At 39.9% G+C, this 23,229-nt stretch overlaps 1 protein-coding gene and 1 long non-coding RNA gene across 4 annotated transcripts in view; one reads left to right on the forward strand and one right to left on the reverse strand.

The window, feature by feature from the left end:
- LOC145439865 (uncharacterized) overlaps window positions 1-23,229 on the reverse strand; it is a 437,408-nt gene that overhangs the window by 99,195 nt on the left and 314,984 nt on the right. The window lies entirely within an intron of this gene.
- On the forward strand, window positions 15-2,468 carry LOC145438574 (uncharacterized). 2 transcript variants are annotated; one of them, XR_013914971.1, is made up of 4 exons: window positions 15-269; window positions 1,675-1,789; window positions 1,856-1,992; window positions 2,386-2,468. It is a non-coding gene; the product is annotated as an uncharacterized LOC145438574 (long non-coding RNA). The 2 variants fall into 2 exon arrangements; XR_013914970.1 differs by having other exon boundaries at window positions 116-269; window positions 1,856-1,958.

Below are 23,229 nucleotides of genomic sequence, written 5' to 3' on the forward strand. Positions count from 1 at the left end.
ATTGATATTTTCTAGTAAAATATACAACTTGAACATGCGACCATGAAGTCGCCACTATAATGTACCATGGTGGGCGAATTTCGTTGGGAAAAGGAGGATTTTCGCATATGCCAGGTTATCTGCGAATTTCTACTCAGGCTGTAAAGTCATTAAAGAAAGATGATTCATGAACGTCTTCCGATGAAACTTCAAAGCTGGGGACGAACGCCTGTATATAAGTCGAAGTTTTTGCACTCTTGTGCGTATTCTGATTGATACTGAACGGGAAGGTAAGCTTCAGTAATATGGAGTATATGATATATATTCTTCTGGTATTTCATTGAAGCTATTTCAATGTCTGTTGATAGTTGATTTCAATTTGAATGACATTACGTTGCGTCGTCGATTGGGATCCGAATCATGACAACGAGATAACATGAACAGGAATGGTTTGTAGGCTTTACATCGTCCAAACGCTTCTACATTGTGGGATGTTTTCATATAGTCCATATTGATGTTATGTAGCTGGTTATTCAGATTTATCCCGGCTTTGAAAGCTAATTATTAGGGATGGTGTGAACCTCTGAAAGGTTCAGGTTCGTGTGAACGCGAACCTTTTTAAAAGGTTCTATGTGAACACGAACGTGAACCTCTTGACGTCACGTGACGTCATATTGCTTATTCCAACGCTATCTTTCAATGAAGTGATAGCCTATATTAATGTACACGATACCTAGCGACGACTTGGGCCACATAATGCAACAATTCTGAAGTACATATTGGCGTTTTAAACGTCGCTAAGTGTATCAACTGAGGCAATCAAAGGATATAATACTACCATCAAATCAATATCTTTCGTCGCTTTGCCAACAATTTCGACGAGTACTTACCAGGGAATATACGCATATCCCTTATCGGTCTAGGCCAGACCGGACAATGTATTCGGTGTCTGAGTATTGCTACATTGATATTGATCAGAGTGTAAAATGGGTTTCTATACTTGCAACCGATATTACCTCATTAAGAAGTTATGCAACAGTAGCCAACTCCTCGATCGCACGGATTTGGTTTTGATGATGCAGTAAAGATATGAAGTCCAGAGTGACCCCGTACGCCTTCTCGAATTTTTACATCAGAAAACGATATCAATCTTATTGATTGGTTGAATTAGCATCCTTCGCTGACTACATATTTCGCTCGTGGTGTTGTGTGATTGCGGGTCAAGCTCACAGCAGAGAGTCACTAAATATTCACAAACGAAAAACTGGATAATTCGAGCAAAGTTTTGTAACAAAGCAAGTAAAACCTTTGAGATTGTCAAGGTGCATGCTCGTTTGGTGTTGATTTTCAATGCTGCCAGCGCCATGCATAGAGTGGCCCGCAGTTGAAATACAATAAATTTGAACCAATGATGTTATAATGATGTGAAAATTTCAATATATGAAAAAGGTTCACAGTGCAGAACCTACCAAGGTTCTGTTGTGAACGCGAACCTCTAAATTCCCGAGGTTCACACACAGAACGCGAACGTGAACCTCACGTTCACACCATCCCTACTAATTATCAAAATGGCTTCATTCCTTTTTCAAAAGCCCAGGCCACGTTGTATTTGTTTCTAGTTGAAATCTGGCGACAATGCTTAATATCTAAGCTGACAAATTTCACGTCCAAACTATTGCAGCTATTTGATTACAGATGAACTCCAAGCTGCTCGTTGCTGTCTTTCTTGTAGTTTCTCTGCTTGTTGTCGAGAACGAAGCTATTTTTGGCCGCCGTCGTCGCCGCCGTCGCAGACGCCGTCGCCGCGGAGGTGAGTGTTTCCATTCGAAATCCAAATAAGTATGTCTCTCATTACAAAGGTATATGTCATGTTAAGATAACGAGATGAATATGCACCGTGAGGAGTTGATGGATGGTGACTTCAATGAGAACGAGGCACTGATGAAGGATCAGCATCATCAGTAGTGAAACTCATGCTGGTAATTTGATATTGATTACTATATTGTCCTGCAGGTACTGCATTCTGCCAAATTATTATCAGCATTAAAAATGAAATTACTGATTATACAGAAGATTTATTGAGGCCTAGAAAAAATGCAACATCAAAAACATAGGCTACTGTAAATACAATAATTTTGTTGCGACGAAATGAATTAGATCGTTCATTTCGCCATTTCCATTTGATAGCGGTATCAATTAATAGTAGATTCCAAATAAGCAGGAGAATAATGAAAATTTAGACAGTGTATATCTAAAAATTGAGATGCAGTCGACTCCACCTAATTCGGACACTTTTAGCCCAATTAAGTGGTGAAACAGCAACAGTTTCATCCAATCACCTTCCAGTATTTTCCATGCCTACATATCGTAACTAAAATGAAATTTGAAATGGGTTTCATTTTTCAGCAAAAGGAAGAGCCGGAACTGGAAAAGATATGGGATACTTCAGTTAAATTGCAGTTATAATCCGGAATAAACTCACTCCTGTATTGGTGTATATTCTATATGGGGTGGGGAATGGTTACAGTCTGAGTTTATTGACGTTACAGTGATTAAAGGCTTGTATAAATTTACATCGAACCTATAGACTTATACATCTTTCAATCACGATCCATCCGGGCGTTTATCTAACACCTTTACTTCTAACACGAGGACTTTTAACAATTTGCACTGGAGAGTTTAGTTTTGATTGCAAAGCCTTGTGATTCAAATAATTTGGCCTAAAGTAGTGGTTCTTAACTCCTGGTTAGCGACCAAACTTGGGTCAAGAAGTCTTATAAACGGGTGACGATGAAATGCTTGTTTCCCAAATAAAATTCGACTATTTTCTATTTAATTATACCAGTCGTAACTCCAAACAATGTGGGATGTGTTCGAAATCAATGAGATGTGAAACCTCACGCAGATGCCTCTGAGATCGAGGCAAAATAGTATCTCAGGAAGCTGAGTGGACCGAGTCATTACAATGTTGGTACATTCCTGCAATGTTCCGCAAAATAATGTCAAGTATAAGATAGGGATAAACAGTTGCATGAAAGGTACGGGCTGCTTAAAGAATTACTACAAGTATTTGCGGTAACACTGACAGTGTTGGGATCAAGTCACTACCTTCGAGTCACGAGTCATCTCGAGTCATTGCAGATTTTGACTCGAGTCAAGTCAAGTCACTGGATATTCAAAGGTGACTCGAGTCAAGTCAAGTCAAGTCACCCGATTTTTGGAGGTGACTCGAGTCAAGTCAAGTCAAGGCACAAGTCAAGTCACTAGTCAAGTCAAGTTGAATTTTCAAAGTACGATACACGAATCAAGGTCATTGCATTTTGCTAACTGTTTTAAATACAGATGGAGTCCCCATTTATTCTGAATCGAGGAACGACAAATAAGTAGCCTACATTATTCACGAAAAAAGTGCTATATCACTCATGCATACGTAGAACTGTCAAACTACGTATGTATAGCGGTATAGCCTCAGTCTATATCAGAGGTGAGAAAACTGCGACTCGCGAGCCGCATGCTGCTCTTTGAGTCATTAGTTGCGGCTCTTCAATAAATGTGTGCAAAGAACATGCGGTGATAATGAACGTAAGCCACAGTGCCGTTTCCGTCAAGATTCGCCCAATAATCCTAAGGATAGAATTGAACCGTCATTACGAAACCAAACACCAAAACCTTAATTTCCAAGAGTTTCCCAAAAAAGACATATTTACGAAGTATTATGATGACCGAGCTCCCCACTGTTTGACGGCATATAAGTCCGATTTCAAACATTTTTCAGCTTAGGTGGAGGCTACCACACAATAATAAACTTCATTGGATACCCTACATTTCAATGTGACAGAATAAATTAGTTTATAAAAATTTTTGTGCTGTGACTCATTTAAGGCAACGATTTTCGGTATGCGGCTTGCGTGTGAAGCAGCTCTGCCCACTCTGATCTATAATTATCAGCCAAAATATAGGATAGCATATGAAGCATCAGAATGTTCAATAAAATGATATGGAGCAATACCCTACCCACATATATATCCATGATATACAATTATAAACGTATGGGCTATATTCGTTCAATTTAAAGCACGCAAGATGGTTGGTTGAAAGGAAAGGATGTGATTTATTTTTGTCATTGATGTTTCTGCGGCATATACACCGACTCATGATACACATACACACGAACTGCGGATATGCATACTATGAGTGCATGGTGTGCATATGCCGCTGGACAAGGAAATGCAGATCTAGCCTTCACGGCTTTCTACGTCAAGCACCACCCCTCCATACTATCCCAGTAATGCATGAGCGCCAAGCAGATGGATACCAGTGTTACTAATCACGTCTTTGGTCTGACCCGGCCGGGAATCGAACTCGGCCGACCTACCGATCAAGAAGCCGGACGCTTAACCATTACGCTATCTTGTCGGTTGAGGTGAGCGAGTTTACGACAACGTAAGGTATAAGCTCCGATCACTGCCTTAACGATCAATTCATCAGTGATGTAACAATGGAGGCTCGATAAAACGCCCAATCATTGAGTGATCAGTTAACAATACGAACTTATATAAGATACGGCGATTTAGTCGACATCAATTACTTGATGACTTGAAATTAACTCGTATATTTTGCTTCGAGTCACGAGTCAATCTGCATTTTTGAAGCATCGAGTCAAGTCAAGTCAAGTCATTTTTGCAAAGTGACTCGAGTCAAGTCAACTCATACGAAAAAGGTGACTCGAGTCATCCCAACACTGAACACTGATGTAAAACTTTTGACTGAGAAGGTACTCGGCCACACAAAGTAACGTGGTTTATTCTATCCATCAGATCTTCGCTTTCAAAGTTCATTAGGCACGGTAAAAATTGGTAATCTACCTCTTTCTTCATAGTGGTAGGCAGGTTCAATGTGACAATTCAACAACCACTTCATGCCGGACCATTACCGTGAACCGTGGAAACCCGAATGGCAACTCAATAATTATGAACATAATTTGAATCCGTCTATATATATTTTGTATTCCTCACAACGCTAATGCAAAATAGATCAAATCGCAAATTTATCTCGTCATGAGCCACCGGTAGAAGATTTATTATAGCAGTTGGTAATTGTGTTCAATTGGCCAATCATTGTACATTTGTCAATTCCACTGTTTGGGAACAGTTACGTTGCTGGTATAGGGCCCTGTTATCCGTAATACCATCAGCGTGTACTGGTGTAGGGATGATTCGAGTCAACTCTTTCGCATGACTTAACTTGACACGAGTCACTTTGCAAAAATGGCTTGGCTCGACTTGACTCGACGCTTTAGAAATGCACAGTCGAGACGCAAAAGACCATAGTTGTTATATGCGTCACTCAAATTGTTTTTAAATATAACAATAAAAAGAAGATGAAAGCGGATAGACTCGTAACTCGAAGCAAAATTTACGAGTCAATTTCAAGTCATCAAGTGATCGGTGTCGACGAAATCAACGTGTCTGGTATAGGGTTCGGATTGTAACGATACGCTGGTGTGACCTCTGAGAGCAACCAATCACTCAATGATTATGCGTTTTACCAACACTCCATTGTTATATCACAATGAAATTGACCGCAAACGCAGTGATAAGAGTTTACACTTTACAGAGGTCCCGTTGTCGGAAACTAGTAGCAAAGTATTCTGTTAGCAATGTATCTCTGTTCTATAAACTGCTCACAGTTTCCAGGGCTCATATAACCAACCCTCTTGTATGATTTCAATCGAACGAATATTGCTTATACGTTATTTATATTAGGCCTACTCATCAACAATTGGAGCACTCACAGGAGCAGTCGTAGATTGTATATCATAGATGTTTAGGTGGGTGGGTAGTGTAGGCCGATTGCACCATGTCATTTTCCCTACTTTCCTAGGTTTCGTATTCTGTCCTGGGTTTTCGGCTGATAATTATAGGCTGGGGCTATACCGTTACTTGAATAGATACAGCGCCTTTTGCTTGTATATTTTAGTCTATATCCGTTCCTCGATTCAAAATAAATGGGGAATCAATCTGTATTTAAAACATTTACCTCATTGCAATCATTCTGAATCATGCCTCGTACTTTGTACGTTTAACTCGTGACACGACTTGACTTGACTTGACTTGCCTTGACTAGAGTCTCCTTCAAAAATTGTTTGACTTGACCCAAGATTACCTGCGACTCGATGGTATAGTGAGTAGTGACTGATTTCAACACTGTCGTGTACACGCTGATATTGTAGTATAGGCCTGACAATGAAATATTGGAATTGGAGGTGACATCCTTTCATGATTTGACTGGTAAGGCATGCAAGTGATCAAATGTTTTGAATCCAGCCCGCCACATAAATTGAGCTCGACACTCCTGCCATAACAAGTTCGGATTCGTATGAACACAAACGTGAACAGGGATATATGAGGTAGCATGGTAATCGTGATTACAACTCAAAACAATTTTTGACTTCCTGTCCACGCCCTGTCTGTCACAAATATTGCCACATTAGTAGTCATTATTCAGAGTACGCTTTGTGTCACTGGAACAGTGGCGGCTCGTCCTATAGGGCAACTGGGGCATTGCCCTACCTAAAATTCTGTTCAATAACAATTTAACCATTTATAGACGCACAGCGCACAATATATACCGAGATCACAGCGAAAGCCGCGTTCTTCTGGTGCTTTCGCTTGCAAATGCCCATACATAGCGAAGTCTCTGCGAAAATCGAATTCTCTTCTGTGTTTTCGCTTTGTGAATGCCTAGCCGGGGCTTGCCCCGGTAGCGCTCATAACAAGCTTTCACTATCTATTCTCTCAAAGCCGCGCACAATTAAGAAACGGTGATATACTCTCTCCTATTCGTAAAATGGCCGAGCAACCGGGGCATATATGCCTGTCGCCCCTAAGGTGTGATGTAACAATCGTATCCATGTCTGAACTCGGATACCGTGATATGCGTTGAGTCGACCTTTGCTGGTATAGGTCGATTTTGATGGTGTTTCACACCATGATAATTCTTGAAACTTGGTATGTCATGTCGTGATGGTGGTATTTAACACTGTCCTAAGTTTCAGGGTTTCTACTCAAAGTTTAGGGTAGTAATTCCGTTTCCAAAGTCGAGTGTGTGCTGATGCGTCATGTATCGCAAACTTATTTCACGCAAAGCCGGTATTGGTCTCCATTAATTTTAACGATGCTCCTTAGCTAGATCCGTCATGAGCTTTTACATGGTATGTCTTGATTTTAGTATCGAACGCTGTGCCAAGTCTCAAGGTTGGCACTCAATGATTAGGGCAGCAATTTCGTTATCAAGTTCGAGTATGGTAGAGATGTGCGCTGATCTGACACTTAGCCTACCTAACGCATTGCGGATTTCACGCAAAAGCCGGTGTATCTGTGTTCCAGACTGAGATAGGTGATGAGATGATGATATCATGAAACAGTTTACTAACATCCTCGGTTTGCATTCAAATATTTAGTTTTATTTTATATTCTCCAATGTCAATTTCACCGTGGAATGGTGGCCTTCGGGCCATTTGCTCACAACTAAAACCCCTGTCAAGCGCGATAGCTGTTTCGTTTTCGATGGCGGCTAACAGCTTATCGCTTGATCATCCTATTCCTCAGTAAATTTTACGCAAAATTCGGCGTTGATCAATTCGTATTAATTTTGACAGTGTACCATACCGAAAACGGTCATGAGGCTACTTCTCGATGATTTCATGTAACAGTGTACCAAGTTTTCGGCTTTCATCCACGTATTTATTCGGTAATATATTTTCCGAAGGCGATTTTGCAGCAGACATATAGACAGTAGACACTATAGACCAGTGGTTCTCAACCTTTTTGTCTTCGCGGACCCCTTTCGGACTGTCACGGAAACCGCGGACCCCCGCGAAGTATTAGTTCAAATTTAGCTCAATTATCGTGCAATCGTCATCTGTCTTGTCTAAATGACAACTTTATAGGATTAGTGATAAACAGCGACAAAATGACTTCATCATCATCATCATTGGTTTATTAGCAATTTTATCAGTTCAATACACCACAAAAAATGCGATACAATGAATAGACAGGAAGATGTCGAAGCGACTTGGATTTGTCAATGGAATCGGACACCCACCTTGGCCTAGGCGTAGTAAAGAGGAGGCATGCACACTGAATGAAAGTAAAGAATACAGTATAGAAAAAGAAAGCGACAAGAAATAGGGCGGCATGTCATTGGAAGCGAGATCGATAGGTCAGTCGTGGTCCGGTAATCTTGAGGATGGACTGTATTTATTTAGTAGTAATTGCTTGTATTTCGACTTGAATGTGGACATGCTCGTCGACTGTCGGATGGCCGGCGGGATACTGTTCCACACATCAGGTCCGGCATATTTGATGGAGCGATGATCTTTTCGGTCGATCATATGATATTTGGACGACGTGGACGCGCGTGTGTTGTACTTGTGCGCTTTTGATTCAGAGGTAAAGAAGTCATTGAAATATTCGGGGCAACGACCGCAGTGAAACTGATACATAAACTTGGCGATTTCTAGTTTCCGCATATCTTCTATGTTTAGGACGCCGAATCTCTTCAGCAGCGACTTATTGGATGGGCAGCCAGGCCCCTTTGGGGCCCTAGCTATGATTCGGAGCACTTTATGCTGTAGTTTCTGCAGTGGCTTGAGTGCAGTTTTACTGGCAGCCCCCCAACAGAGGATGCCATAATGTAACTTCGATTGGATTAAGGATTTAAAGAGTATCAGGAGAACCCATGCTGGCATGAAGCGCCCAAGGCTGTAGAACAGGCCGCACTTCGGTGATAATTTAGTTTCTAGGGATTGAATATGACTCTTCCAGGACATGTTCGAGTCCAGTAAAACTCCGAGGTATTTGGCATTATCTGTGTTGGAAACGGGCTGAAAATAAGATCATACTATGTAGTAATTTGGTTGTCTTCTATTATTTCAAAGGAAATTCTGCAACTCCATTTCTTGAAATATGTGGTCGTGTCTTGAAAATCCGTGCCTCACTTTGATATGAACAAGTGCGGAAAACCCATTTCCACAACTAGGTTTCGAAGAATGTGTTAATACCACGTAACGCTTCCGACGATACATTGGGTATGATCGCAACAAATATGGCATCAAAATTGACTAACAATTTTTTTAAATTAACATATTACGTCAAGCCTATAGTCATTTCTTTCTAGCACAGGGGCGGCCAACCCATGGCCCGCGAGTCAATTATCGAAACTAGTTTTATTATCAAAAATAAATTACCCAGGCAATTTATTGTGAACTTGCAAGGCTAGCCAAAATTAGATTAGCCTGACCTCAAAATTTGGGATGTTGATGACTAAAATATCAGTACCGACGTATTGGCGTATCCCGAGGCCAGCATCATTTTCGTAGATCCTGGTATATGACTATAAAGTAGAATATTCCGCGTATTAGCTGATATCTTCGATATTGAAAAGTCCAAGTGCCGAATAATCGTTGAATTGCCAAATGAGTCCAACGGTAGGCAGCACAAGGCGAGCCACAATTTATGCAAGTAAAATTATTGTTGACCGAAATCATTCATTGACATTGAAACATTTTCGCGCTGCACGTGTCTAGGTCATGGATGCACACTAGGGTTATGACTAAAAAAAAAAAATTTTGCCTGTAGCAGGAATTGATGAACATTTTGGTATAAATTAATAAAATCATAATCATTATGTTCAAATCGAAAAAAATGTCCCGCACAAACTAACATCAAATTTTCGACACTGGTCCAAATATGGAAAAAATTTAAAATTCAAAGATATTCTTTGCTACAAATTTAATCTTCAAATATATGTCCTTTCCACTTATTGTAAAGTTCATTCATCAATTTGACCTCCCTTTCCGTTATTATGTTAGTGCCAGGGACATCTACGACGGACATATTCGACTTCAAATGGGGTTTGGGGCACTTTATCGCTGCAGGACATTCGACCGCAAAGATAGCAGCAAATGATCTTTGGTATATTCTAGAGCCCGACCGATATTGGATTTTTGGGTCGATACCGATAAAAGCAATATCTCACACCTTAGCCGATAACCTTAATACATTCAGCCGATATTCAAAAGAAGTTGGATGTATACAGAGGCACATTTTCAAATCTTCAGAGGGCATTTATTTGAACATCTTTACAGCCATTGTTATACTTGAACATGAAATGAAAGGCTGCATCTGGACACCTGTAAAGTGTAAGTTATATGAAATATATCAATATTCTCAGTCTAGCGATCGAAGATTATAGTTTTTTGGCTTCCTTCCGCCATGTTGTGACGTCACACGCAAATTGCTGTTAATTTTTCAACTCCAATGGCCGATACCGATAATTCTTTCAAAGTGTGATATCGTCTCGATATTATCGACGAACCGATAATCGGTCGGGCTCTAGTATATTCTATCCTTAGACATCTGGTTAGAATACCAGTCTTCCTGACGCGCATTTGCGATAAATAAGTATTTCCAGAGTTGTTCTCTTACTGGGGAAGTGGAAGTACGCAACGCAACCCTTGAGCACCCTCTCGCATTGCGTAGAGATGGAAGTTTATGCCATTTGATCAGTGGTAATCTATACTATTTTCTTTGAAAGAACGGCATGTTCTGCACATGGCATAGATAAACTTAAAATCATCCCTACATCCTTGGTTTTCTAATATTTTCATCTGAAATTCGTGCTTGGTGGATTGCACCTAGTTTTCGTAGTGTTTTTACACATCATCTCCAAATTTGTAGCTGAGAGTTGGATTTCTTGAAGACGTTGGATCGAAGAACTCTAATATATGCTTTGAGAATCGATAATATGATGTTGGCAAGGTAAATGAAAACCCACCGAGCGAGATAGTGTAATGGTTATGCGTCCGGCTTCTCGAGCGGTAGGTCGTAGGTTCGATCCCCGGCCGGGTCATACCAAAGACTCGAAAAATGGTATCCGCAGCTATCCTGCTAGGCGCTCAGCAATCACGGATAGCATGGAGGAGAAAAAAACGGGGGCGCAGACTAGATGACCTCATGGGGCCGTATCGCAACTCCGTCGCCACAGCATCTCGATGGTGCAGGCGAGAAAGAATATCATATCTCTCTCTCTCTCATGCTCATCATTGCATGTCGCAGTTCGAAACAACGCCATTCTACCGTCCAGTATCAACAGATGCTACGGTCTCACATATGATATATGAGATTTTCAAATTTCCCTGTACATCATATTCTTCTAAGCGGTTTTCTAGACCACTGAAAATACCTAGAGTTGTTCTACTTTCGCCTTTTCGAACACCCAGTTTGATTTGTGCCAGACAAATTGAAATTATACGATATATACAGTCTACATATAAAATCGGAATTAATAATTATTTATTAATTATTTAATATTGACTGTAAACGAGAACACGATATGAATAATTCAATCTGGGCGATCAAAATGTACCAAAATACTATTTTAAATCTTCGCAATTGGAATTGGGTCAGTTAAATTCAAATCAGTCGATAAATAAATTATATAGTCTGTATCTACAAAAGAAAGCCTATCCTCCATACAGTGAAAACTATAAAATTTTTGTGCGGGAGGTTTTTGTTCAAACAGTCTTAACTTTTGTGAGTTTTTAAATCAGGACACAAAAGCTCATCATTTGTGACTACAGGACACTAAAAATTTTGAATTTTTTTTTCTAGTCATAACCCTAATGCACACTGAGTCTTCATGTCATAATTCTTATTGATTTTAATGCGTATTATTATAAGTATCGTTTTCACCAGTGCCCAATCGGGTAAATGTCATCGATATTTAAGTGGCCCACACAATGGTTCGTAAATCTCATGTGGCCCTTTGACCGAAAAGTTTGGCCACCCCTGGCTAGCAGCTTATCCTGAAGTTATTATGTAAAATATTATGGCTTATATCATAGGAGAAAATAGATTTTTGTAAACATTTCGAAGTCACCATGATTGACCTTACTCATCCAATTTTTTTCCCACAATCCCTAACTGAAGCATCTCTAAACAGAAAAATGTTTGTATCAGTAGGCTATTGGCAATTTAGCAATTAATATGAGTCTGCACAGTTGAATATTTCATCTCAAATGGCCATTCTGTTCATGCGAGCCCTGGAGTTTTACTAGTAATGAACGAAACTGCCTCGTTATTTTCCGAATTAAAAAATATTAAAAAATAGGTTATCAACTATTTTGAGGCTTCGCGGACCCCCTGAAAATGCTTCGCGGACCCCCAGGGGTCCGCGGACCCCCGGTTGAGAACCACTGCTATAGACCGTAAGCCGTATGTGTCGCGTGACAATCTCCAGCCTCAAGGTCAAAATCTCCCAAGCTGTACCGGGACCGAATTTCCGAGGATGCTATCCGTAGTTCTTCAGAATGATGTTTTGGATTCAATATGACATTTCCTTGTCCAATCTATGAGATAACAATTGCGTATGAGTCCGAACTCGTTGACCTTTCCAGTAAGGCATACGCAATCTCTCGATTTATAGTCATTTCCATTTCTGCAGATAAGTAGTCAGGTCAAGTGCGAACATGAATCGTGTTGAATCTTTGCTCCGTACGCCGTTTAGCCAGCTGCCTTTAGAGCAAAAATTAGAGGTAAAGCGACTAGGTCCGTATCAGCCTAGAAATTGCCCATTGGTCCAATCGTACGCCGGAGGAAAACGCACTCGTGCCCTTTCTTCAGCGCATTTCGATAAAAATGAATGGCTTACTTATGGCGAGGATAAAAACGCCTTGTTTTGCTCGCTTTCGGGACGAGAATCCTACCATATACAAATCGGGTCGGAGGCGCTGCAGCACTTTACAGAATTGCTGAGCATGGAACGATTAAAACACCACAAGGTGTCATGCGAATGCTCTTTGTAGGTAGTTGGTCTGTGTATTTTTTGGTATAGTCTTACTCGGCGCTTGCGTAATCTCTACCACGAAATCATAACGCATGCTACTAAGGATACCCTGATGATTGATTCGTGGCATGGGAACGATTCTTGGTTCGCGTACATTTTGTAAAATAATCATTTGAATAAAAAACAATGAATAAAACATTTGTTACCGCACTTCAAGTCACGCCACCGGCAAACCTCTCGCGGCACCTACGTTAAAAATCATTGTTTACGGGAAATTCATGTGACCATCATGAACGTTGAAAAACGCTACTGTGACGTCATATTGATAACAAGTCGCTTGCGGCCCTTGCCCCACCACCCGATATTGTCACGAGCCGTCACTGCACTGGAATGATGTCTAACATGACAATGTGACTGGAGCGAAATGTCCTATTAAAAAATCTTGGTGGTTAAATTCTAATAAGATCCTGTGTCAGTTTTTGACCTACTGAGTACGGATACACCAATTTTGCGGGTCTGCTGAGAAAATCTTGCAAGCCTCGAACAATTTCGCACTGGAGCCCAAATATAGGCCTAATGTGTAGTTTTGTCGGGAATTACCAGCTCTCTCACTGAACGGGAAAAAATCATTATCTCGTTCTTGCCCATTTTAGGGCCGAACACTTAACAGTGATGGATAAGTCAGGGTTGTAATGACTCGAGTCATGACTCGACTCGAGTCAGACTCGAGTCGCAATTTTCTGGTGACTCGACTTGACTCAAGTCATTTTCTTAAAAATGAAGAATGACTCGACACGAGTCGAGTCAATTGGTGTATTGAATCGACTTGTACTCGAGTCATTGCGCATGACTCGGACCAAGTCATATGACTCGAGACTGGGTCTACCGTGACAGGCATATCATTTGAATGTCGAAGAATAGTAAAGTTATCACACTATTATTATTTCGTCTATCAGTACTGATATTCGAAAATGCTACCAGAAACTGCTAAAAGTGAGGACAATTGGTATATTATGAATGCGCAGCATTTGATACACCGAGCAGAGTTGTAAAAAGTGTGTTTCACATGAGATTAACTCAGAACTGAACAGTTAACACAATGACTTGGACTCGGACTCGAGTTCAAACACCATGACTCGAACTCGACACTCTACTCCGTGACTTGGACTCGGACTTGACTCGGTGGTGAATTGAAAATGACTCGACTTGACTCGAGTCAAAATCATAAAAGTAAGATTGACTTGTTACTCGGAACCTTGTGACTTGGTTACAACCCTGGGAGAAGTGCCATTGTCGTATTCACAATTGTAACACTGTGATATGTCAAGCAGAATCAACAAAATTGTTCAACTATACGTCTAGATTATCGTATTATGTTCTCATCTCGCAGTTAGATAGGAAGTTGCAGTTCATGGAGTATGGATCAAATATGCTAAGATTTGACAAACATGTTCTGAAGTAACGAGGTCCACATCAAGAAAACGAACGTGAACAATACGTATGTATCATCTCGAGTATATACAAACCAAGTCATATTACTTTTTAGTGCAATTTACGACCATCATGCTGGAGTAATTCCGTACAGCATGTCGCCTATTGTTCAGTCTATTTATTGCATTCAACATCGACTTAGGTCTCGAATTCTCGAGCTGAGGTACGACGATACGCGAGTCATGCCAAGAGCGTCGATGGTGTAAAGGTTAGCATTGTTGCCTTCCAAGCAATAGATCTGGGATCGGTTCCCGGTCGACGCACATGCGGAAATTTGTAGTGTTTTTATTTTTTTGACCGTACAGGGTTGGCCATTATTTCAAAATTCATCCCAATATCGTTCTATCAAATTGCTTTTATTACCACCAAACATATCACTGGTGGTCTACTGATATTGATTCTATCGACACAATCACCTGGCCGATAACCGATAACCAGGACCGTAACAGCACTTATTCAGTCCCCCCTCAAAAAAAGTTGGTATTGGGCCCCCCATAGGGTGATAAACCGAAATTCTGGGAGGCTTGGCCCACCAGACCACCCTTAGCACAACCACTTTAGTGAGTCCCTTTTTTCGCCTAAACGCGCGAAGCGCGAAAAATTTATATAATTCAGGATTTATTCGGTCAATAATGTCGGGAATTGCACGTATATTGCTATCAATTTTTTATCCTCTTTCTGCCCAGTGCTCACGTAATCATAGTTACCGGTAGAGCTGAGTGAGGTGTGTTGGAAAAGGTAGAACCCCTAGATATAATTTAACATATTCGGGCGTATCAGTTGGTATAATGACTTCGTTACATGATGCTATTTCGTGACCTCCTATATCTGCTATGTCAAAAGATATTGAAATCACCGAAACGTACTGAATTAAAAGACGCAGACGATTTCAAATTGGTATTTCTGCACTGGGGATATTTTGATTGGGGAGGGTACCCAATAATCAAGATTCTTGGCAACATTAAATTTTTTTGAGAAAGTTGCATGAATTTCCACAAAAATACGCTATAATCTATGTTCATTTACGAAATAATTTCGCCCTCCCCCAATTGGGGGGTTTGGAGTGCGGCAGTTGCCGTCCTGTCGATAACATATACCGATATTTATATGGAAGGCGCAGAGAACCATAGCCCCAAAATTTAATATGTTAGGCAAGATGGAAGCACTTGTACATGCCACAAAAAGCTGAACAACAATCAAGCAAACTGAAATCAGAAAGAATTGTTGCTGAATTGTGCACATTCATTGAAATTAAGAAAAACCGAAAAAAGGAAATGGGATACAGAATAGCAGATCAGTTCAGTAGAGGTAGATTGTAAGGCAGAGCACAGTGTCTCTGCATGCAGACCAATTAAACTTGGCCTCCTGCAAGTATAATTATTCTGAGAAACTTTACTGACAACACGTTCACTGCGGACATATAAGGGTGGCGGAGTTAGATACCAGACTCGACTACACAGTGGACAGACCGATGTTACGTCCGGTATATGTCGGAAGTGCCAAATCAGAGCCTTTACAAGTTTCTGTTCCGATCAACCGCGTGCACAATCAGTTAAGTCAGAGGCGGGCAACATACGGCCCGCGAGAAGACTTGCATTATCGGTATTTACGATGTACTCAACCCTAATGAATTGATACATTGATAAATGTGGGGTACCGGGCTTATTGAACGCCTTGAAATTTTAAATAAAGGATTTGGCCGCGTCTTAATTGATCAGAGAAAAGCAGACATGGCGGCGCCTATATGACAATGCTGTTCTCAAATCCACATTGTATTCGTCATTATCGGCGAGAAATGGCTCTGAAATGACATTGCTGTCGTTAAAATTCATTCGATAAATACGATTTATTCCTTGTATATGCGGATAAATGGGCAAACATTGTATCGATTTAGCAATCCAGCCCACCCAAAAGTACCTAATTTTCTTATGTCCGGCCAGCCGACTGGAGAAGTTGCCCGCCCCTGAGTTAAGTGAATCAGACGTTGTCTGATTATCAAAAGCGATATAAATTGGATGGGAAGTGCCGATGTCACGTGTCGCCCTCTGCGTCATCGATTTCTTGATATTGAGAGCACGGAACATCGAACCTAATTTTTTTTCGACATAAAATATCGGCCTAAAATATATCTAACAGATTGTTGGTTGGTAATTGTACGTACAATTATTAGTCCAATATAATAATACGGTACCTTATAGTCATTAGAAGTAGGCCTATACACCTGACAAATCTAGTCCTTCGAGTTCGATACGAAGTTTGTGTAATCGCAAATCCGCTCTATAGCCCGGCATCACACGCCTTGAAACCTTTCGTTGCATGATGCAGTGCACTTTTCAAATTCAAACCCACATTGTATTCGTGAATATTGACGAGGAATGAACTCCCTTCGAAGTGACATTGCCAATTACAAATTCAATTCACGGACATAGCCAATTAGCCAGCCATTCACATTCCCTATTGTTAGGTAGCCATTGCTGGCTTTGCTATTAAAATGTAGGCTTCTAGCCGCTGAGGATTTTGAGAATTGAGTTGTAAAATTAACGTAATGATATCAGTTAACAATATTTTCTGTCGCTTAAGTTATTATCGTGGTTTGGAGGTCCTGATTGAATCATGCGAAATTGTAAAAATCGCGTTACTAGTTTTCTACTATTGTTGGATTTGTTTTAAAATATACATGTTAATTGCTTTAACTTTCGAATATAGAATATGTCTCTCGCGGAAATACAATGGAAAATCTGTAGCTTACAAAATGTTCCCGACCCCGTAGTCAAGCTAGAATTTTGCATGCTCAGATCAATTGTCCAGCAACATTGGTGAGGGTGCGATAACATCACACGAGGAATTCGAAATAGTGTCCTTCGATTTCGCGCGACTACGACAACACTAATTTTCAATTATGATGGCAGAGTTGATTGTTATCGGTGTTTAGCACTTTGGGAATTACAATTGAAAATATGGGGCCAATAGCTCTTTTGGCGAAAAAGGTTACGGAATTAATAAAGCATTTGATTGTGCCATTTAATACATTTCATGGTGATTAAAAATTTAGCCGGTATACTTCAGCACTTTGGCTTATGGCATAATGTTGTCGCTAGGTATGTGTAGGTACATTAATATATTACTTTACGGAAATGTAGGGTCGCAATTGGACGTCACGTGGCGTCATACGTTCCTATTTACGTTCGCGTCCAAGCGAACCAGAACCTTTCAGGGGTTCACACCATCCTATTATACATAATCGTAATCGTATACATTATTATGACGGATCATATGTGGTCTATTATCACTCTCATTCGCAAACAAATGAATTAGTAAAATTTTATGATTGACCCAGTGAATGTAAACCGCTAAATCAGTGGCTGCAACGGCGGTATTACTTGACATTTTTCTATGATCTCTTTCATTAGTCGTCATGTGACGTTTGTCTTGCGTATGCGTCGTGAATATTACAAGAGATTCAATGGTAAACGCGGACTTCGGAATCTGGTTCCTTGTTATTAATCAACATCCGGGCTGCAACTTGCATACAACGGTGTCGCATCAGCGTTTTCGCCTCCTCTGTCGATAACTGTTGATTAGTCCATTTCTCCAGAAAACTCTGAATTGAGTGTGCACTTTATAAATTTGTCGGAAGGGAAATTGCCTAGCCACGATATTGTACCTTGATAGGGTCTGTCCTTCATTTCGATAGAGTTGGTACTTCAAAATAACGGGAACCTATAGTTGCCCATGAACTTAATCAATCTACAAAGGCCATAGTCACGCATCTACCAAATGCATTTGGAATCGATGCGCGATCAGAACGCATTATCGCTAGATAACATTATAGTAGCATGTGATCCATACGTCAACGGTGTGCGATCTGCAGTCGTGAATACAAATTTTGTGGTCGTTCACAACGGTGATTGAAATGTACATAGGCGGCCATGCCAACACACTAAATTCAAACAGAAACACAGACGAAGCTCTGCATTCCTAAAGACATCGGCGTGCCTTTCTCAACCTCTTTCCTTAAGCCTTTCCCACCAATGATCTTCATTGTAAATCAAATTCATCTTAAAATATTCTGAATGAGAGGTTTGACTAGAGCCGGGGAGGCCAACCATTTTACCATTCATATCCGCATATCGAATAGTTATGTAGCCTACGGCCGCACTCCAGGACATAGCTGGACGTCAAATACCCATGTTAAACTGTCTATGTCCATTTCCGGTGAACTCCGAACTAATATATTAATTCATATCGCCTTACCATACGCACCGAAATCGCGTGTGGTCACGTAACGAGAAGGGTGATTATCGCGTTAAGCGCGAAAATTTTAAGATTCATGGATGAATTTCGTCATTAAATAAGTAGTTTCATATATCACTTTCAAACATTTAGCCTTTCTTAGCTCTCGTGATCAGATTCACCGGTATAGAGTCGATGAAAGGAGTGTTTCTGGAAAATTTGCAGCAAGTTTTAAACGATGTTGAATCTTTGGGTGGGCCAATTTTTATTAGTCACTTTGTTGCATGCTGTTATTTCTTGACGTCCCATCAGGATTGCCGGTACAGTGTATACTATAATCGCCCAAACGTACTAAAAACATAATTTGACTTCGTGAGGAGAACACGATTCGGATTTGGCATGTCTATATGGGACACATCATTTCCTCTGCTGTTCGCGTCTGTACTGTGGGATCAGATTGCAAAGAGCGCTACTAATTAAAATCGAAAAATGAAGTAGGATTGAATCGCGCAATGCGCGATAAAGAATTTCAATTCGCAGATTCAATGTGAACGTCGACGGCCGCCAACACATACTAAATTATCTACGTGTCGACAGCAGAGTTGGATCAATTACATTAATTCAGTTAAATTACAATTACAATTACAATTACTTCCTTGCATGTTTCAATTACATTACAATTACAATTACTCGATGCTAAAAATATCAAATTAAAATTACTATTACAATTACTAGGGCCATTTTATATGACCTTAATCAATAAATTATATGACTTGATTTTATGGAAAATATGACTTTATATGACTTTATGTGAAAATAGTGTATTTTTACATGCAACCAACGTCACTCATGGAACTGACGAGTAAAACATACACAACATAACAGTAATACGCACACATTTTTATTTTAAACCACTGTTGTAGTACAGTTTTATGTAGTGTGGAATGTTGGAGTCTTTAAAGGGACAATCTCGACGTAAAAATGACTTTAGTAAGGAAAATGAGCGCTCCACAGACATACAGCGCTGATGAAATGTCTTGCTTTTGTAGCTCCATAATTTGTTTCACATCGTTTTTTTTTCAATCGCTTCTTAATGTAATTTTTGAGCTCATGCGGATCATTTCTGAAATCAAGGGCATTTAGATCAGCATTTTCAGTAGCAAGTTTGGAATATGGTTGTAGTGGAGGCATATTTCGATGACCAATTCTTCAATGATTTATCATAGTGGTGCCCACCGTAAATCCTATTTTATTCAAATCCAAGTGTATTAGTAGCCTATATAAGTTGACCACGATAGCGCTCCTAAGCCTGTCTACCTACTGACTGAACTTCAAATAACGTCCTACTCCAGTGCGCAGAAGTAAAACAGATTGTGTAGCAACACAGTGTAATGTGTGGCCTCATAGGTCTGTGACTGCAATGTTATATAGGCTAACCTTCCAGCTTGCCTTCGTTCAATCAGAAATTGCCTTACTTTCTTAGTGCTTAATTGCTTCACCGCTTAAATTGGCACTTTTTATTTAAAGTATACAACAATATGACTTTATAACTCAAATATGACCTAACCAGGAAATTATGACTTTATAACTTTCCTAATATACCCAATAGGGACGTGGTTTTCGCGTTAAAAATGATTTCACGACTTACTGATGCATAGAAAAAAATATGACTTTAATGACTTTAAATGGCCCTAACAATTACATCGGTAGAGAGGTGCCCTTTGGCAACCGTAGCGATGTAATTAGCAGCAATCTCAAGCTAGTCATGTTTTTCATTCATGATACGTAGAATACCCTTTAATCAAAAAAACTCGAACGTATACGTATTCGAACTATTCCTAATCATAAGTAGGGGAGATGTGGTACCGATGGATCACTGGGACCGAAAATACTGGAAAAATTCTCTATGATAACTCCATGATTACACTCCGTGAATTTGTCTACAGTTACATGCAGGCAGAATCTTTCTCCACATGCAAAAAAATTCGACCTGCGTGAGTTATTGGGTATGTGACGAATGATTTACGTTTTAGGGGGTGTAAAGTAAATTTGGATCGACATTTGCATTTTTCTATATCACCTTTCAGACTAACAAACCCGCCATAATTTTTGATGTGAAGTATAGGGCTTGTATCAGGGTATATAATGGCACATATTTTTCGAATCAATACCATCGTCGAGTGAACTATTTTCAATTCAATTACAATATTTATGGCGTGGGGGACCTATGGTACCATAGCCAAATCAAGCAAAATAGATGGTCCAACTAATCACTCAACAACAGAAACTCGCCTACATATATATATAGGCTGTTAATCATAGTTACATGTGGTGTTTTGTCGCTAATACGAGGTATTTGAAAGTCAAAATATCGATTTGCGGGTAATATGTATGTGGTATTAATTTTGTAAGTTTGAGCGTAAATCAAAACACGATTTTATGCCAACATTTGAGTTGATATAATCTATTTTATTCTTGAAGGTCGTGATGAAACATCCCTCATTGGCTTGCTGTAGCTTAGATTATAGTAAACAACAAAACAAGTTAACAAATTTTAGCTTTTGAGTGTATGTCTCATAGGTCCCATGGTCGTGTGCCTTCGGACCCACCGGGTGGGGACCGATGACACGTTCGAGCAACAAATTTTAAACGTTTATAAATATTTTTTGAAAGGGCGGATATCCATGTTAATGTCCGCGATAGGTAGATCTTGTATCGAAGTGTTGAGGCAGCAAAAGAACTGCTATTCTCGGCTGAAGATTTGAGGGCCAGAGATAATTTTGCAATTTTTGATCTATCGGTACCACATCTCCCCTACTGAAAACTACAAACACAGACATTTTTTTCAAGCGATTAAAAGTTTGAGCGAATAGGCTACAAGACCGGGAGTGAAATGTAATCAAACGAATACAAAAAGCTGAGTAAGGCAAATGAAATGTAATTGGTAAGTTGTCAGCTATAAGGATGATAATGTTAAGGTGTGTAAAATTAAAATAAATGCTAAAGGAAAGAAGCTCCTGATAACTACGAATTACAAAATGTTGGTTCTCATTTACATTTTCACTTGCTCAAAAACTGTGAGATTGCATTTGATGAACATTCGGGTGCGGAAAGTTTCTGGCCCTAGTAAATTTGGCTAAGATTGGGATAACATCTCTAAAAATGCGTGATCAAGTTTGATAAAGCCTTGGTGGAAAACATGAATTTCTTTTTGCAATTGTTGCAGCAAGCCTCAGTACTGGTCAGAGATTTAAACAAAAAACTCTGACCGTGGTGTAGGAAATGATTCATCACAGGTTTCACAAGAGTTTATTAGCTGTTTATCCTTATTTGAAATATTAAGATTTAGTGTAGCCCATTATGGTTCTCAAAATTTTTTAGACACGCCCCCTTTATGACAGTGAAATATTTCGTGCTTCCGTTATCGTCAAATCACACAATGAAACCAAAATGTTGGCAATCCTTACAGGTGGCATGGAAGGTTATCACTGTTGATGGGAGAATTCTCCAATATGAAATTCGTACTATACACAGAGCAATAACTATGAGATTGAGGTAAATCGCGCCAAGCGCGGTAAAATTTTTCAATTTACCGGAGCTTCGCGCCCCCTTTCAGATGCTTTCACGCCTAACAAGAGGACAAGCTCCCAAGTTTGAGAATTACTGATTTAGACTATATTGTAATTCGCTACGTTTTCTGTTGCTACTGAAGTATGGGAAACAGTTTAGCATGGCCGAATTATCCAGTTAGCGAGGCACGCATAGAACACTGATGTAAATAGGCTAATTATTTTATGTTGTGATTGTCAATGCAATTGAAATTGTCATTCGCCAAAATTTTCATTAAATTACAATTACAATTACAATTACACAACATGGATATGTTTTAATTACAATTACAATTACATGAAAAAATGTAATTATTTACATTCAGCTCAATTACAAATTACAATTGATCCAACTCTGGTCTACAGCTGCACAAATTCCCTTCTGCGGCCGCAGGTTGGCCACCCCTGGACTAGAAGAACATTGTCCATAATGCTGGTACCAGACAATAACGCCTTATCGCAGAGAATCGTATAGATTGGCGACATGCATGTACTTTCAATCACTAATTACATGGGCTGCTCAAGGGAACCTGATGAAGAAGATTGGCACCGTTACCAGCCGATGCGCAGAAGCGAGCTGGACCATTAGCCTTTACACTGTCTGTTGGTAGCAAACCGTTGCAAGAGTTAATCGAAAGAATACGGGAATCCTCTTTTTCAAGCAAAATATTCATCGTATGGGTCTACAGACTTTTGATACTTTCGAATTCCTAGTGCTCGTTGCAGAACTTTCGCCAGTCGCCTAATAGTTTCGGTACTTGATTGAGTCTCATCACGATGGCCCATTGATGTCGAAAATTGTAAAGTCTTAATTTCGGACGGATCTTTCCATCTTCACGTCTTCCGCTTTTCAAGTCTTGAAAGAAACCAAGCGAAAGTGGTCCGGCAGCTAGCGGAAGCTCTATGACGAGCACCAGTAAATCGAAACTGTCAAGAGTCTGGCAAACTGTACGGTGAATGTCTCATAACTCGGAAACGTGGAGTCATATTCATTTTTTTAAATGTCAGCACATTTCAGGCCTAAATTCTCTATTTTCACATAAAGTAGTTTTGTACATGCACAGAAATT

This window comes from Botryllus schlosseri, chromosome 5, assembly GCF_051294905.1.
Source record: "Botryllus schlosseri isolate E-star chromosome 5, Bs_hap1, whole genome shotgun sequence".
Lineage (NCBI taxonomy): Eukaryota > Metazoa > Chordata > Ascidiacea > Stolidobranchia > Styelidae > Botryllus > Botryllus schlosseri.